At 39.8% G+C, this 17,703-nt stretch overlaps 1 protein-coding gene across 9 annotated transcripts in view; it reads right to left on the reverse strand.

The window, feature by feature from the left end:
• The window catches only part of CPEB3 (cytoplasmic polyadenylation element binding protein 3), a 238,494-nt gene that overhangs the window by 53,847 nt on the left and 166,944 nt on the right, over positions 1 to 17,703 (reverse strand). The gene's annotated exons all lie outside the window — the stretch shown is intronic.

Raw genomic sequence — 17,703 nt, forward strand, 5'->3', positions numbered from 1 at the left:
TGAGAGGATGAACTGTATGTGAATTATATATCTCAATAAGGCTGTTTTTTTAAAGCCCAACAATAGGTTGGTGTATTATTTCTTCTAAAGATGAGCTCTATTTCTCAAAGGGATATCCTCTTCTGTCTTATGGTGTAGACTCTCACGGTGGAAAATCTCATGGAATCTATATGTGGACAGCAGGTGCAGGGTTTCCATGGGAATGGCCAGCTTTGTTCAAATCAATTCAGTAAGATTTACTGAGTAACTGTTACAAAATTGGGACACAGTCAATGGGTTATGAGAAAACTGAGAGGAGCAAAACCAGATTCCTGCTGTCAAGAGATTTATGTATAAAAAGCATATTTAGATAATTAACTACTTATAAAGCTGAGGGAAATAAGTGGGAACAAAAGTTTCATGGAAGCTCACAGCAGAGAGGACCGTGACTTGGGAGAATCAGCAAAGACTTCAGAGTACAACAGATGTTCAAGGGACCAACTCTGGCAGTCGGGGTCCCACTGGCATTCATGAAGGGCAGCTCAGCAAACACCCATTAGGAACTAGTCTAAGATTGAATATTCAACTATTCAGCTTTTCTATACCCCACTGTTTTGCTAAATCTATCAACTGTTACTTCCACTCCCAGTCCTGCTACTGACCTCAAGAGAAAGCATCACCTATACTGTTCTCCTCTGGTGAAATGTGTGCTAGAAAGAAGTAAATGTTGGAGAAGGCAGAAAGAAGTAAATGATGGAGAAGGATAAGAACTCCAATGAAGAGATGATTCTCAGACATCAAATAAAGATGTTTAATTCACAATCAACTGGCCAAAAAGCAAAGCTGTCTGGAGTCCTGGGTAGCGAGTAATAATAGTGGCATGTGAATTATGGTTACTCTTTTGTAGCCTTTCCCCCAACTCCTCACTCACTATATTGAGCATGAAAGCAAAGAAGGTAGGAAAAAGCCCAACCACTCCCCAGATATACCAGAGAGCAGCCAATGGAACAGGCAGAAGCCAACACAGGAGGGAGCACTAAAGCTGAATGGGTAGGTATGTCGCTGCATGAGAGAGGCTGCCTAGGTGCCTGTATTCTGAGATTTGCTCCCAGGCTAGATGTCAGGGGATTTAGCAGGTGCCCAGGTAGGAAAAATAAAACCTAACTACTGTTTAGAAAGATAATACATCATTTCTTCATATCCTCTCTGTTTTGCAAACATTATCAAACTGTCCCTAAGTCCCAAGAAGGCCATTAAAAATTCATTTTTTTCATCTAATATGAGAACATTAATTCCATTTGCTAAAGACAATATTAAAGATGAGGGGGTTAAAAATGCAAATATCACAAGAAGGTCTCAGTAGGGTTTTCTTAACCTCCTGCCTTACCAGATTAAATATTGATTCAAATCTACAAAGATCAGAAGAAGCATGTTAGGTATCTTGTTCTTCAAGAGTTTGCCATCTAGTATACTATGCATAAGGATATTAGAAAGGCTTGAGGATGGGGCACACTCAATGACCAGGGCTTTCTTCAGTCCCTTGCCTCTGGAGGGCATAAATACACCTTTCCTCCATATCACCGTCGCCACCCCTGCAACCTTCCACACCACATCCAGCTCTGAGTTGGCTTTGAGTTTCAGAGGAAAGGGAGGGTGTCTCTCCAGGGCAGTCTAGTAGCTACCATAAAAGTATGCAGATTTTCACCGAGGTCTACTTCAGAAATATAGCCATAGATGTCAACATTGCCAACAAACACACACATACACACACACACATACAAAACCAACTAGGCAAAAGCCTGCTACAAATATCATTACCAAGAGAAATCTCTATGACTTCTTTTCCTTTCCCAGTGAGTGGCCCACAATACTTTACCAATCCCTTCAGGATGGCTCCATAGCAACAAATAATCCTATGTCAAAAAAATAAACAGTCTCTACTCCCTGGTCAGCAAGCTGCCACTCTCTGTAATGACAATATTCTGTTAGTACAACAAATAAAGGGTATTTTGAACCCACCACTCTGGGCTATTGTCCAACAATTTCTTTCAACTGTATTTCAGGCCTTCTAACCCAAATGAAATTCACCTGAAACAACTAAATCATCCATGAAACCACCTTCTGATACCTTCATCCATTAAAACATCTCTGATACCTCAAGGTCAAATATACCCAGATGACAATAGAAAAAACAGAATTTAAAAAAATCAGGAAAGAAGAATCCTTCAAACATATTTCCCTTTTGAACTTGAGAAATTTAAGGTCAAAGGAATAACAAGTTCAATGTGAGGAAGAAATTTTATCAAATGGTACACTAAAAGGGAAATTCCAAATGGTACTATGAAAAGAGTTCTGGACTAGGAACCAGATGGTTTGGATTTAGACCTAAGCCCTAACATTTACCAGCTGTGTGGTAATAAGAGCTAATAACTAACATTTCTTAAGCACTTACTATGCAGCAGGCACTGTTCTAAGTGCCTTATATGTATTAATTCATTTCATCTTTACATATACCCTATGAGGTAAGTATTATTTTCAATACTATTTTTTTAACAAATCAATTTTATTGATACATATTAATAAAGCATAAATCCATCCAAAGTGTACAATCTATGGTATTTGGTATAATCACAGTTGTGAATTCATCACTTCAATCATTATTAGAGCATTTTCATTATTCCAATAATAATAATAATAATAAACAAAAAAACCTCATCACCTCTCAATAGCTCTATGCTTCCCCTGCCATACATAGCTGCTATTGTTTCTGTCTCTCTACTTTATTTGTATTTATATTTTGTAAAAACAGTCTTATATATGCAGTCTTATCTGTATTCATATTTCACATGAGGTTTCACTATGTTATACAGTCCCATTTACATTTTTTAGCTTTCTTTCTGGTGATATACCAAAAAAAAAAACCTAAGGACATGTATATTTAATTCTGTTTTACAGTTAAGGAAATTGCAGAATAATTAAGTAACTAATCTGAGGTCACCTACTAAGCAGAAGGACTATGAACTTGAATAATAAATTAACGTTTGAGTCTCAGCTTTTTTTCCTATTGTAGTACCTTGCTGTTGTGTATGAATTCCAAAATTGGATATTGGATTTTGTTTGTAAACTGGTCTGTTCCTCTGGGCATATTAGATTGTATTGGATTCAGAGGTTTCACTTTTACTTGATTAAATAATGATTAAGGCTTTGAGTGGGCCACCTCAGTAAGATGTTGAGTCTCTGCCCCCTTGGTGGGTGGGAACTCACAGAAAAAACAACATGGCAGAGGAGTTAGTGGGAGTTTTGGATGATGGAACCCCAGGAAGTAAATACACAGAGAAGCAGATACATGAGGAAAGAGAGATGGCTCCATTAGACATGGCAGAGGCCCTGGGAAGAGAGACAAGCCGTTGGCCTGATGGTTTACAGCTGGCCTTGTGGAGAGAACAGAGTCACTGAGCCTGGAGAGAAATGAGCCTGGGAGAGAGATGAGACTTATCCCAGTCTACAGCTGATATTGGAAGAAGCTGGGACCATGGAGCCTTAAGTGGAAGAGGCTAAGCCTGAACCCCTGCAGACGTTGGCAGTGATCTTGCTCCAACATGTGGCAACAGACTTTGGTGAGGGAAGTAACTTACGCTTTATGTCCTGGTAACTATAAGCTTCTACTCCAAATAAATACCCTTCTATTAAAGCCAACAGATTTCTGGTATTTTGCATCAGTACCCCTTTGGTTGACTAAGATACCTATAAAATGAAGAAAGTAAGTGTCCTGAGTATCTTACAAAGATGTAAGTTGTGTGATAACATATATAAAGGTGTTTTATAAATTAGGGCATCATGCAAGTGGTGATTTTTCTTTACTACATTTTAAATTATTTATGTGATATACAAAATTAAAATTGAGATGTTGCATATTGTTTATTAAATATTAGAGTTCAAATTAATGATATACATTTTTCTACTTTGTATTTACAAATATTTGGTTATTAAAGGGAAGTAACCTAGGTTATTGGAATGGCAGGCTGAATACTATCATATTTACAATAAAGTGACTGGATATTTGTTTTCATATATCATTAGCCATTTCCACCAAGAGAGAATTGTTGTAAGTGGTATTATTTGCTGATTTTAATACATTCCTTATATAAAAGCCAGCTATGCCTGTAAATAGAGCTTTCTATATTTGTCAGTGTAATGGCAAATACTAGGTTCTTCTCTTAGTTTGATAGGTATTTAAAAAAAAAACACTTGGCCAAAAAATTGTAAATTCCCTCAGTTTTCCCTTGTTCTCTGAACCAGAAACAGATAATAGGATTATAAAACTCCTCAAGTTTCAGAAATTGTGACCTTGTTCCCCAAGTAACTGAGGAGTGTGTGGGAGTTCAGAGACATGGAGAGCTATGGGAGGCCCTCAGTTCATAGATAAGAGTCTGTGGGAAGAGATTTGGGCTCTAGGGGGAGCAGAAGGAACTGTCACCATCATGGCCCCTAGGTTATGGGCAGAATGGATGGCAGGAAATTGCCTACTTTCCCACTGGCACTAAATTAGATGGTGGAGGAACAAAGCAAGCATGAAGGACTTTTGGCCTAGCCTAGCTTGACCAATGTAATTCTCTGGGGAAAAGAGAGATAGGAAGGTGCTAAACAGGGTATAGGACTTGTTTAGGATAATTCTGTTTTATTTGGCCAGGTTTTTGTTTTGTTTTAAGATTTATTTTAATTTAATTTAATTTATTTATTTCTCCCCACCCCTTTGTTGTTTTTTCACTTGCTTTGTCTGTCCGTCTTCCCTGTTTCTTTAGGAGGCACTGGAAGGTAAACTTGGGACCTCTGATGTGGGAGGGAGATGCCTTATAGCTTTAGCCACCTCTGCTAGGGAGTGTTTCTCATTATGTTGTGTTTCTTATTATGTTTTTCCTCCCTGTATCTCTTGTTGTGTCATCTTGTTGCATCAGCTCCCTGAGCCTGCCCATGGTGTCAGCTTGCTGTCTTCTTTTTAGGAGGTACCAGGAAACTCTGTTTCCTGCTTTGTTGTGTCTCCCACTGAATTTTTTCTTCTTGTGTCTCTTGTTATGTCAGCTCGCTGCACCTACCCATTCTCTCAGCTTGTTGTCTTCTTTAGGAGGAACCCGGATCCAAACCAGCAACCTCCCATGTGGTAGGTGGGAGCCCAGTCACCTGAGCCACATCCACTTCACCTGGCCAGGTTTTTGAGGAGTAAATTTAATAAAAGTTTTTTCTTATAATACTTGAGAACACCATAAATATAACAATCTGCAAAACATTTTTGACTACCTTTCAAAATCACAGCTTCCTAAAGCTATAGAAATACATAACTTTTCATGTTACATATTTCTCTACTTGATCTCTGGTACAAATAACAATCACCACCAGCTCCATCAACACAAATACCAGTACTAAATGCTCACAATGTGCTAGGCACTTTGCTAATAAACACATTATTATATGTTAGTCCACTTCACCCTCGCAGGCACTCTATGAGGTAAATCCAGAAAACTGAAGCTCTGAGAGGTTAAGGGACCTCTCAGATTAAAACCTAGGGATTAAATTTGGGATTAAAGCCTGGGTCAATTTCCAGAGCCCTCACTCTTATCCATTACTTTATACTGCCTCACCTAAATATGGCAAGATAAAAATTTCAATATCACTAATAAATAAGGACTTGCCTTTAAAATATCCTTGTGACAGTGATCATTCAACAGTATTTTAGTAGCAGAAAGTGGTCACCTATTTTTCAGTCCTTACATTTAAGGCCTATGTAGATATATTTGCTCCAAAGTCTCCCAAAACTATATTATGTGTTCATCAATTGTAACAAATGTACCACACTAATGAAAGATGTTGTTAATGTGGGAAAGTCTGGGAGGTTGCATATGGGAATCCCCTATATTTTTTACATAATATTTATGTAATCTAAAGCTTCTTTAAAAATCAAAAAAATTAAAAAATAATAAAAAATAAAAATCTGAAGGAAAAAATAGACTGGAAATCAAGAATTTAAAAATAACCAGGGGAAACTCAGATTTAGTTTCACTTAGGTCAATGAAATTTTTATATTTTGCAAAGATGCTTGTTGGTTTTCAGTGTATTTTTAATCTGTACATTTAAAACGAAGGCTCTTGAGGGAACTATAGAGCAGATCTCATTAAATTAAATAAGAGTTAATAAAATTATTATCACCACACATAATAATCAACTTAGGCAAGAATCTTTAATGGTGAATTTTGGAGAGAACAGCATATTCATATAATCTTAAAATATCACTTAACAGATTAATCAGTATTTGCAAAGGAAGAAGATTCCTTTACAACGGAGGGCCCTGGCAGGCACCACCTTAACCAAATGATCAAACTCAACATCATCAATAACAGGACAAACTAACATCACATGCCTCCTGTATTGTATCCTTCTTAGTGAGGCAGATCCTCTATGTAGTGTTTCTGTTAACAATGTTTAACCTGAATGTTATTATAAGGAAATAATTTTACAATTCCAAATTAAGGGATATTCTGTAAAAACTGGCGTTACTGCAAAACACAGTGAGCCCTAAGTTAAACCACAGGCTGTAGGTAACAGTACAATTATAAAAATGTGCTTTCATCAACTGTTGCAAATGTACTACACTAATGCAAGGTGTTAGAAATAGGGTGGCATAAGGGAATCCTGTATTTTACACAAGATTATTCTATAAACACCTAACTTTTCTAATAAAAAAAAAATGGGGGGTGGGGTGGGGAGCAAACAACTGGCATAGCACTTTTAATGCACTAGAACCAAAAATATTTAGGAGGTACAAAGCATGATTATAGGCACTGAAACTACAAAGATGAATAAGCAAAAGAAGAGCCCTGACCTGAAAAAAAAAACCTCAGTCTGAAAATAAAGGACTAATAAAAAACATGAAAAGTGCTATGTTGGAAGTATGTAGACATCAAATTCTATGGAACACTGATGAGAAACAAATGAGAGGAGAAGTGCCCAAACACCAGGGAAAGTCATAGAGAACAAATGCCATATCTGAGCTGAAGGATGATTATTCTTCTAAAAAATAAGGGTATCCCAAGGTCAGGAAAGAGCACAAGCCAAGGCATGGAAGAGTCAAAGGGTCAGCTCAGTTGAAGAACTATGAGTAGAGTTCACTGGTTGTCATAGGTGAGAAGAGAAGAAGCAGCTCATTGATTCCCTACCTGCTGCCTGGGGAGCAATGTATGTCTCTGAACTGGATCTCCTATTCATTTTCCTGTTGGGTGGGAATATCTAATCTCCAATATATAGTAAATACTATGTGTCTGAGGTACCGCCAGGGAATACTGACATGAACAAATCTTGTACTCAAGGAATTTACTAACCTGTATAAAAGGGCCAGAAGGAGCAGAGCGGGTGTAGCTCAGGTTGAGCACCTGCTTTGCATGTATGAGGTCCCGGGTTCAATCCCCGGTACCTTTAAAATAAAATAAAATAAAATAATAAAAAAAGTCATGAGTAATAAGTGCATAGAGAACTCTAATCTATGGATAATACATTAAGGATCCTAAGAAGTATTTTTTAAAACATATTTTCAAAAGTGGGAGTTTGGGAAGCGGATATGGCTCAAACGATTGAGTACCCACTTACCTTATGGGAGGTCCCAGGTTTGGTTCCCAGTGCCTCCTAAGAAGATAAGCAAGATAGGTGATGCGACAGACAGCGTGGCAAGGTGACACAACAAGATGATGCAACATGAGATACAAGGAGGAAGACATGAGAGATACAACAAAGCAGGGAGTGGAGGTGTCTCGAGTGATTAGGCACCTCCCTCCCAGATGGGAGGTCCCAGGCTTGGTACCCAGGGCCTTCTAAAAGGAAGATGAGCACACAACGAACAGACACAGGAGCACAAACAACAAGAGGAATTGGAAGAAAAAAAAATCTTAAAAAAAAAAAAAGACTGAGAGTTCACAGAAAAAAGCTCACTTTCAGTGACAAACAGGTAGTGAGAGAAACCAGAGAAGACTTTGTGCAGCAAGTGGCACAGGAGCCAGAACTTAATGGTAAAGTACGGGTAAAAACATGGAGAAGGACATTCTGAGGGAAGGAATTAACTTAAGTCAGGACATGGAGACAGTTCTGCAGATATTCCCCTTGAATTTAGAACCAATATTCCTTTGTCTGTATTTACTACATACAGCTGAGGCTCAAACATTTTGGTTTTAGCCTGTTTTGTGTTTTCTATTGCACTAGTAACGATTTCTATGTGGGCATGATGATATTTGTTGTGTAAGGAATGGATAAGAAAACAAATGTGCTAGTAAAATCACTCAGGATTGAAAACTGGCAATCTTCTGTGTTCTTAGTAAAGTCCTACAGTCCAGGGCAGTGACCTGGGGCATTTGGACTTAAGAGTCTCTCTGTTTACATAACCATACATTCCCTATATAAAGAGATCCTTGTGAAGTCTGCCACTGTCAGTTTTAGTCACAGTTCTAACAAGCACCTGACCAAGGAAGCTGACAATGGACTGGGGTATGAGAGGAAACTGGTCAAACCAGTTAAGGAGTTTTAATATACTGAACATTACATTTTCACGGTGGTGGGGGGAGGACACTAATATTATTTAATACCTAATAAACCTAAGTATTGTGCTGCGTTGGTCTATACATGCACTGTCTTATGTCAACTTCTAAAAAACCCAATGATTAGTATTAACTCAGATGAATAAAGTGCATCTCAGAGATTAAATCACTTAATAGCATATAGCTAGTAACTGCTGGCACCCACGTCTAAGTCCACAAATACCCACTGCTTGCTGCTTTTCCTCACTCAGCATCAGGCAACTTGCAAAGTCTACTTTTTAGCCCAACAGATGTGTCCCTACATGTGAAGATTTAGTCAGGCCCTGCTCATATATTCCCTGAGCTTTGACAATCTAATTTTTCCCCCTCCCTGGATGTTAACACTACTCTGATCATTTTGCTTTTTTTCCCTACAAAACTAATATTTTTAAATAAATTACATTCTGATCATTAAGAAAGTGAATACAAATGTGTCCATGTTCTGAGAATTTACTTTGAACAAAATAATTAAACTATATTAGGAGGGTAAGTTACTCAGTATCAGGAAGAAATGCACTACTCGAATGATAAAAAATGGTCCATCCTAGCAGTATAAATGGCTAAGGGAAATATCTGGGTTTCAAAACAGATGTGGGCATGGAAAATAGAATAATGATATCAATAGCAAATTTCAGGGACTTTCACAAATTAAGTAGTTGTCTGAACAAAACTGAAAGAAACATTTACCAATAAATTGATGTAAAATCTATTACAGTGAAGTTCCTAATCTAGGTCAAAATGCTCTAATCAATCATTTTTAACTGTTTTTAACTGTTAGTGCCAAGGCACTAACTCTGTGTTTCAGTACCAGGACCAAGTACCAACCTTGAGTACCAAAACCAAAGAAAACTCTCCTGGACCTATATTTTGCAAGGTAAACCAAGTCATCATTAGTAATATTAATAAATTTTCTGAAATCAGGGAGAAAAATTCTAACGTTCTACAAAGTATCATATTTTATCTTTACTGTACATAACAGGTTGCTCTTGGCATAAATCAAATTTACTGGTGATACACAGATTACTTTTTTACAGCTGTTATATTCAAGAAATCTACTTCATTTAGACCATATTCAATCAGTACAACAGCATGCCTCAAGAAAAAAAGCTTTAGTACCTAATTCCTTATTAATATACTATAATATCTAAAACAATCACTTGAAAAATATTTAATGTGACTTAAATGATTCTGATTTCACATTATAGGAGGGCAACTAACATTTATTTAACAACACTCCCAAGTATGAGGTTTTATGTTATGTATTTTAATTAAGTACTAGCTCATTTATTACTCACATTCTTAATAACCCCTTGAAGTTACTCTTCTTTTTGAGATGGAAAGGTCAAGCAAGGTTAAGCAAGGTCAAATAATTTGTACCAAATCACTCAACTATTAAGTATCACAACTCAGATTACAACCTAGAATTTGTCAATACAAACTGATGACTTCTTTAGGGATGACAATGACTACAACTCCGATTTGACACTGAACTGTGTCAGATACCTACACAATGGATTTCTCAAAGATTACATAAAAACAATTGGAAAGACAGCAAATGAAAAATTTTTGGTTGCCCAATCTTTATCTTTCTACATATTGTAATTGAATCCACAAACTCCTGCCCTTTAGCTGCAACCCAAACTGATCCTCATTTCTCAAAGTATTACTAAAGTTTAATTTCTTGGGAAGTGGACTTGGCCCAATGGATGGAGCATTCGCCTACCACATGGGAGGTCTGCGGTTCAAACCCCAGGCCTCCTTGACCCATGTGAAGCTTGCCCATACGCAGTGCTGATGCGTGCAAGGAGTGCTGTGGCATGCAGGGGTGTCCCCTGCGAAGGGGAGCCCCACGAGCAAGCAGTGTGCCCTGTAAGGAGAGCCACCCAGCGCGAAAGAAAGCACACCCTGCCCAAAAATGGTGCCTCACACACGGAGAGCTGACACAACAAGATGATGCAAGAAAAAGAAACACAGATTCCTGGTGCCGCAAATAAGGATAGAAGCGGTCACAGAACACACACAGCAAATGGACACAGGGAGCAGACAACTCGGGGGGGGGGGGGGGGAAGTGGGGGGGGGGAAGTGGGGAGGGAAGGGGAGAGAAATAAATAAAAAATAAATCTTTAAAAAAATAAAGTTTAATTTCTCATTAACTTTGTTAGATCCACAAGCCTTCTTTTAACAATGAAATGTTTGTCAGAGTAATAGTTTGTTTAAAGAAGAGTCACTATAAAATTAATTTAATTCATATTACTTTTTAAAAAAAGATTTATTTCTCTCCCCTTCCCCCCCACCCCGGTTGTCTGTTCTCTGTGTCTATTTGCTGTGTCTTCTTTGTCCGCTCTTATTGTTGTCAACAGCACGGGAATCTGTATTTCTTTTTGCTGCCTCATCTTGTGTCATTTCTCTGTGTGGGCGGCACCATTCTTAGGCAGGCTGTACTTTCTTTTGCGCTGGGTGGCTCTCCTTACGGGGCGCACTCCTTGCGCGTGGGGCTCCCCTACGCAGGGACACCCCTGCGTGGCACACTCCTTGCGTGCATCAGCACTGTGCATGGGCCAGCTCCACATGGGTCAAGGAGGCCCGGGTTTGAACCGGGGACCTCTCATGTGGTAGATGGATGCCCTGACCACTGGGCCAAGTCCACTTTCCCAGATTACTTTTTTAAATTCTAAAATTCCTTAGGATTTAGGAATACAGTCCTCATATAAGCTCTCACTCTTTATCGTATATAGCTTTTGCCATCAGTTTTAATCAGCTGGTGTTTTTTTTTTTTAATTTTTATTTCTTTCTCTCCCCTCCCCCGCAATTGTCTGCTCTCTGTGTCCATTTGCTGCGTGTTCTACTTTGTCTGCTTCTGTTGTCAGCGGTACAGGAATCTGTGTTTGTTTTTATTGCATCATCTTGCTGTGTCAACTCTCCGTGTGTGCGGCGCCATTCTTGGGCAGGCTGAACTTTCTTAACTGGTGCTTATTTTATTCCAAACTGAAGTACATTTTGTCAGGGCAGGCAGAAATAGCATTTTCTACACAGTCTGTATTACCCTAGAAACATCTAAGGACATATTAGGAGTTTACTAAATGTGTAAGGAATATAGCATTTTTAAATAGTAAATACACAGGATTATTTGTGAAAGTGCAGTTGTACAGATCGAATTTGTACAAAATTTTATACCATAATTCTGTACAACCATCATCTTGTAAAACCCAAAATTCTGGCACCAACCAGAAAAATCACTACATATAAAATTTCAACAGACTAATTTTAAAGTACAATTACTACTTATTCTCAGTGCCACACCCAAGCAGGTTTTTAATGCACAAATCAGGCTCAAGATCAGGGGTTGTTAACCAGGGGTCCACAGACCCCCCAAGGGGCCCATGAGCTTAAGTTGAAAAAACAAAAATCAACTTACTATCTTTATTTTCTCTGACCTCTAACTGAAATCTAGCATTTCCTTCAGTTATGAATGTACACAATAAATAAGTTACAGTAGTATTCATTTCACCTGACTGGCAAAGGGGTCCATGGAACAAAAAAGGTTAAGAATATCTGTTTAAGATCTAATTAAAATTTTTTCTTTGTACCCCCATCTAAAAACACATATGCTAATAGATAAATTAAATCATTAATAAACTCCATCTGTTACAGGACTGAATTGGCAAGTCTTCGCTCTGTAGAAATTATGTTCATTTTGTTATGAAGTTTACAAGGAAATCTTTTCCTACATATATTTTACACACATTTTTTCATGTGTGTTATATATCCTGTATAGTCAAGTTTCCAAACTCTTGTACAAAAGTAAAAATTTTATATCTTCTACACTTTTTTTTAAAGGTTTATTTTTTATTTATCTCTCTCCCCTTCCCCGCCAGTTGTCTGCTCTTGTGTCCATTCGCTATGTGTTCTGTGTTCACTTGCATTCTTGTCAGCGGCACCAGGAATCTGTATCTCTTTTTGTTGTGTCATCTTGCTGCATCAGCTCTCCGTGTGTGCGGCCCCACTCCTGGGCAGGCTCCACTTTTTTCGCGCTGGGCGGCTCTCCTTACGGGCGCACTCCTTGCGCGTGGGGCTCCCCTACACGGGGGACACCCCTGCGTGGCAGGGCACTCCTTGCATGCATCAGCACCACGCATGGGCCAGCTCCACACGGGTCAAGGAGGCCCGGGGTTTGAACCGTGGACCTCCCATGTGGTAGACGGACGCCCTAACCACTGGGCCAAGTCCGTTTCCCCAGAGTTACCACTTAATGCTAGAAATATCGAGTTTTTAACCAAAAAATTACAAAACACAGAATGAAACAGGAAAGTATGGTCTACTTGCAGGAGAAAACAAACAAAACAAAAACAAAAACAACAAAGAAAACACTTGCCAGAAACCCTGCCTGAGAAAGCATACATTCTATTAGTCAAAGATATTAAATCAGGCTCTCTCTGCCTAGAAGAACCAACATCAAATCTCAATGTATATTTCCGTCCTTCTCTCCCATTTCTCAATAATTTCTTTTTACTGGCTTAACTAAACTGGCATGTTCTTAAATTCTTTTCTGTGACATAGCTAAGAACCTAGAAGAATCCAACACTTACCCTCCTCTCTGAGAGTTCATAATGACTATCACCCTGTGTATCCTTTCCTTAGGCCACTAGTTAACGCCTTTTAATTAGAAAGTGCTTTCTTTTTTTTTTTTTTTTTTTAAAGATTTATTTATTTATTTAATTTCCCCCCCTCCCCTGGTTGTCTGTTCTTGGTGTCTATTTGCTGACGTTTCTTTGTCCGCTTCTGTTGTCGTCAGCGGCACGGGAAGCGTGGGCGGCGCCATTCCTGGGCAGGCTGCTCTTTCTTTTCACGCTGGGCGGCTTTCCTCACGGGTGCACTCCTTGCGCGTGGGGCTCCCCCACGCGGGGGACACCCTTGCGTGGCAAGGCACTCCTTGCGCATCATCGCTGCGCATGGCCAGCTCCACACGGGTCAAGGAGGCCCGGGGTTTGAACCGCGGACCTCCCATGTGGTAGACTGATGCCCTAACCACTGGGCCAAAGTCCGTTTCCCAGAAAGTGCTTTCATCCTCTAACTACTGTTGTCCTCATTTTGGGTCTATGAGAAGCTTTAAAATGCCTTAGAAACTGAAAATGCATTTGTTAGTGAGGTATGAGTCCCACCCTCGGTAGTGCCCTGAGGCTTTGTTCCTCTCACCCCTGAAAAGGCCCTGAGATTGTCTGGGGTGGGGGGTGTGGAGGGGGATGGGAAGAGATGGGGAAGAGGGGCTGAGGTTGTTTGTTGGAAAGTCACAGGACTATTAGTCTCCAGTTTTTGTTTTTTGTTTTTTTCTAGTTCTTTTTAATGAGCTTTTAATGTAGGGTTTAACTGTGGAACTGAGACTCTGGGAGTCGCCATGAGGTAAGCTCCCTTGTAGCCACCTGAAAGTAGGCAAAAGAAAGGTCCTTAGCCAGCCCCTTTCCTAGGGTCAGCCTGGCTTGGGTGTTCAGTCTGGGAGCTAGACTCAGACATACCCACAACCTCTAAGGCTCTGAGAATGCTCAGAGACATAAGGCTCCCAATCCTTGGAACATGGGGACAGCGAGCAGGACTCCCTAATTTACAAGATGCTGGCTCAGCAAGCAATCTGTTCAGTTAGGTCTAGCAGAGAGAGGCCATTCAGACTGATGAATGTGTTTTTTCTTCCCCTAGGATAATGGGCAGCTCTTCCAGCATCCCAGCAGACTCCCCATTGGGGTGCCTTCTCAGAAACTGAAACGACCTGCTAACCGATGGTCTAATAAGAAAGAGGCTAATCTTTTCCTTCCACACCATGTGGCCACAATATGACCAAAAGTGGGCTATGTATGGTACTGTAAATTCCAGTTAAACCTGTGTAAGATAGAAAAAGAGGATAGACAGATCTGAGGGCCAGAGACCATGTGGCCATGTCTCTTTAAAGGGATGAGGAAAAGCACTAAGAAAACAATCAATTAAAAGCTCAGGGAGGGAAGTGGATGTGGCTCAGGCAATTGGGCTCCTGCCTACCACATGGGAAGTCTGTGATTCAGTTCCCAGTACCTCCAAAAGAAGACAGCAAGCTGTTGCAACGGGCAGGCTCAACAAGGTGACACAACAAGAGTCAAAAGAAGAGAAAATATAACAAGAGACACCAACGAAGCAGGAAACAGAGGTTCCCAGTGCCTCCTAAAGAGGACAGGCAGGATGGCAAGCTGGCGTGATGGACAGGTGTGGTGCCTGATGTGACAAGATGACACAACAAAAGACACAGAGGAAAAACATAACGAGAGACACAACAAAGCAGGCAATGGAGATGGCTTAAGCAATTAGGTGCCTCCCTCCCACATGGGAGGTCCTGGGTTCAGTTCCTAGGGCCTCCTAAATAAAGAAAAGATGAACAGACACAGCAAATGCAAGCAATGAGGGGTGGGGAGAAATAAATAAATCTTTAAAAAGCTCAGGGAGGAGAATGGATGTGGATCAAGAAGTTGTGTGCCTGCCTCCCACATTGGAGGAACTTGTTTGGTTCCCAGTGCCTCCTGATAAAACAAAAACAAACAAACAGTTCCATTGTTAACTTCTGGGAAGATGGCAGAATAGAAAGACACAGGAATCTCTTCTGCAGAAAAATAGCTAGAGGACAGGCTGAAAAAGTCTAGAAAAAAAATCTTCTAGGGTTTAGGATACTAGGTGAAGGCTGAACACCCCCTAGAGGAGAGAGTGACAAAGGAAGGAAATCTCAATGATAGAACTGTGAGTTGAAACCAGCCGGCTGCTGCTGCTGGCACCCTCTCCCACACTAAAGACAATTTAGAACTCTTGGGCCTCTGGGCCTTTGACTACAGACAAAGGGGGCTCCAGGGATCTACTACCCCAGGAAAGGGGAGAGGGAGGGACACAGTCGAAGGTTGACTCAGCTTCTGACTACAAATCTGGTCTGCTGTGTCCCAGGAGCCCTTCCAGGCCCGGTGGGGTTGCACCAGTGTTTGCCTTGGAGCTGGCAAGGGGATAAGGATATACAACCTCCCCAACTCCTCCTCTACTAACAGGGACTGATTGTTGAGGACTCACAGGGAAGTGGGAATATGTCTGACCCAGAAAAGAGAAGGGGCTGCCAGAGAAGGCTGGAGAACTGTCTCAGAAAAAGTTTGAGTCACAAGGCTCCTAGCCTCCAGACAGGAAGCTCTATCACACTGATCCAGTCTGTGTTGCAACAAATACATTCCGACCAGGCAATGCACTGAGAACTTTCAAAGACCGCCATCTGCTGGCAGACCAAGGAAGTGCACTCAAGAAAATAAAAAGGCTTTTTCTGGCTTCTATACCCTCCCTCCCCAAGGCCCTAAGAAGTGACTCTACAACCAATTACTGGGTCCAGTGTCCAGTTTTGAGCAATCAGCAGGACAATCCTAACAATCTAGGTCGAGCCAAGAATCAAAAAGCAGTAGTAACACATAGCCTCCTGCCACTAAATCCCTACAACAGAAAGAAATTGATCATCTGAGTAAACTACATCCTAATCAAATGCCTAGATATCAGCAAAAAAATCATGAGTCATACTAAGAAAATAGGAGATATGGCCCAAGAAAAGGAATATATTAAAGCCCCAGAAGAAATACAGAATTTGAGAGAACTAATCAACAAGATGTACACAAATTTTCAAAGTCAAATTAATGGGTTGAAAGACAACATGGTTAAAGAGTTAAAAAACATCAAGAAGACATTTAGCAAGTGCAAAGAAGAATTTGAAATCCTGAACAGAAAAGTAACAGAGCTCATGGGAATGAAAGACATAATAGGTGAGACCAAAAACACATTTCAGGCATACAAGAGCAGACGCAAAATGACAGAAGAAAGAATAAGTGATACCAAAGACAGAACAGCTAAAATTGAAGAGAGAAGAGAATGGAAAAAGTTGACGGGGGCTCAGAGAGTTGAAAGACAGCATAAAATGCAACAACGTATATGTAATGGGAGCTACAGAAGGAAAAGAGAAGGAAAAAGGGGCAGAAAGAGTACTGAAGAAATCGTAGCTGAAAATTTTCCATCTCTCATGAAAGAAATGAATTTACATATCCAAGAATCACACTGTACCCCAATCAGAATAAATTCAAATAGACCTACTCCAAGACACAAACTACTCAGAATGTCAAATGGCAAAGATAGAGAGAAAATTTTCAGAGCAGCAAGGGAGAAGCAAACCATCATGCACAAGGGACATCTAGTAAGACTTAGTGTATATTTCTCTTCAGAAACCACAGAGGTGAGAAGACAGTAGTAACAGAAACTAAGAGAGTTTGCAAAGCAGAAGCCACTATTGCAGGAAATATTAAAGGAAGCCTTATAGCCTGAAAGGAAAAGACAGGAAAGACAGGCTTAGAGGAGAGTATAAAAGAGTAGGAGAAAGGATAACCAAAAGAGTAAAAAGACAGACAAAAATACAATATGACATATGAAAACTGAAGAATAAAATGGAAGAAGTAAAAAGTGCACTTACAGTAATATCATTGAATATGAGTGGATTAAACTCCCCAATAAAAAGATACAGGCTGACAGAACGGATTAAAAAACAAACACACACATGAGTCATCCATATGCTGCTTACAAGAACCTCACCTTAGACCCAGGGATTCAAACTGGCTGAAAGTGAAAAGTTAGACAAAGATACTCCATGCAAATAGTAAATAGAAAAGAGCAGGTGTAGGTATATTAATACTAGACAACACAGATTTTAAATGCAAAAAATTTACATGAGATACAAAAGGCCCTTATATATTAATAAAAGGGACAATCCACCAGGAAGATTTAACAGTCATAAATATCTATGCACCTAACAAGGGTGTCCCAAAATACATGAGAAAAACTCTGGGAAAACTTAAGGGAGAAATAAACATCTCTACAATAATCATTGGAGACTTCAACACCCACTCACATCATTAGATAGAACAACTAGACAGAAGATGAACAAGGAAACAGAAAACTTGAACAACAGACATATGTCCTAACAGACATACACAAAACACTGCATCCAAACTCAGCAGGTTATACATTCTTATCAAGTGCCCATGGATCTTTCTCCAGGATAGACCACATGCTAGGACACAATGCAGTTCTC

This window comes from Dasypus novemcinctus, chromosome 6 (assembly GCF_030445035.2).
Source record: "Dasypus novemcinctus isolate mDasNov1 chromosome 6, mDasNov1.1.hap2, whole genome shotgun sequence".
In the NCBI taxonomy this organism is placed as follows: Eukaryota; Metazoa; Chordata; class Mammalia; order Cingulata; family Dasypodidae; genus Dasypus; species Dasypus novemcinctus.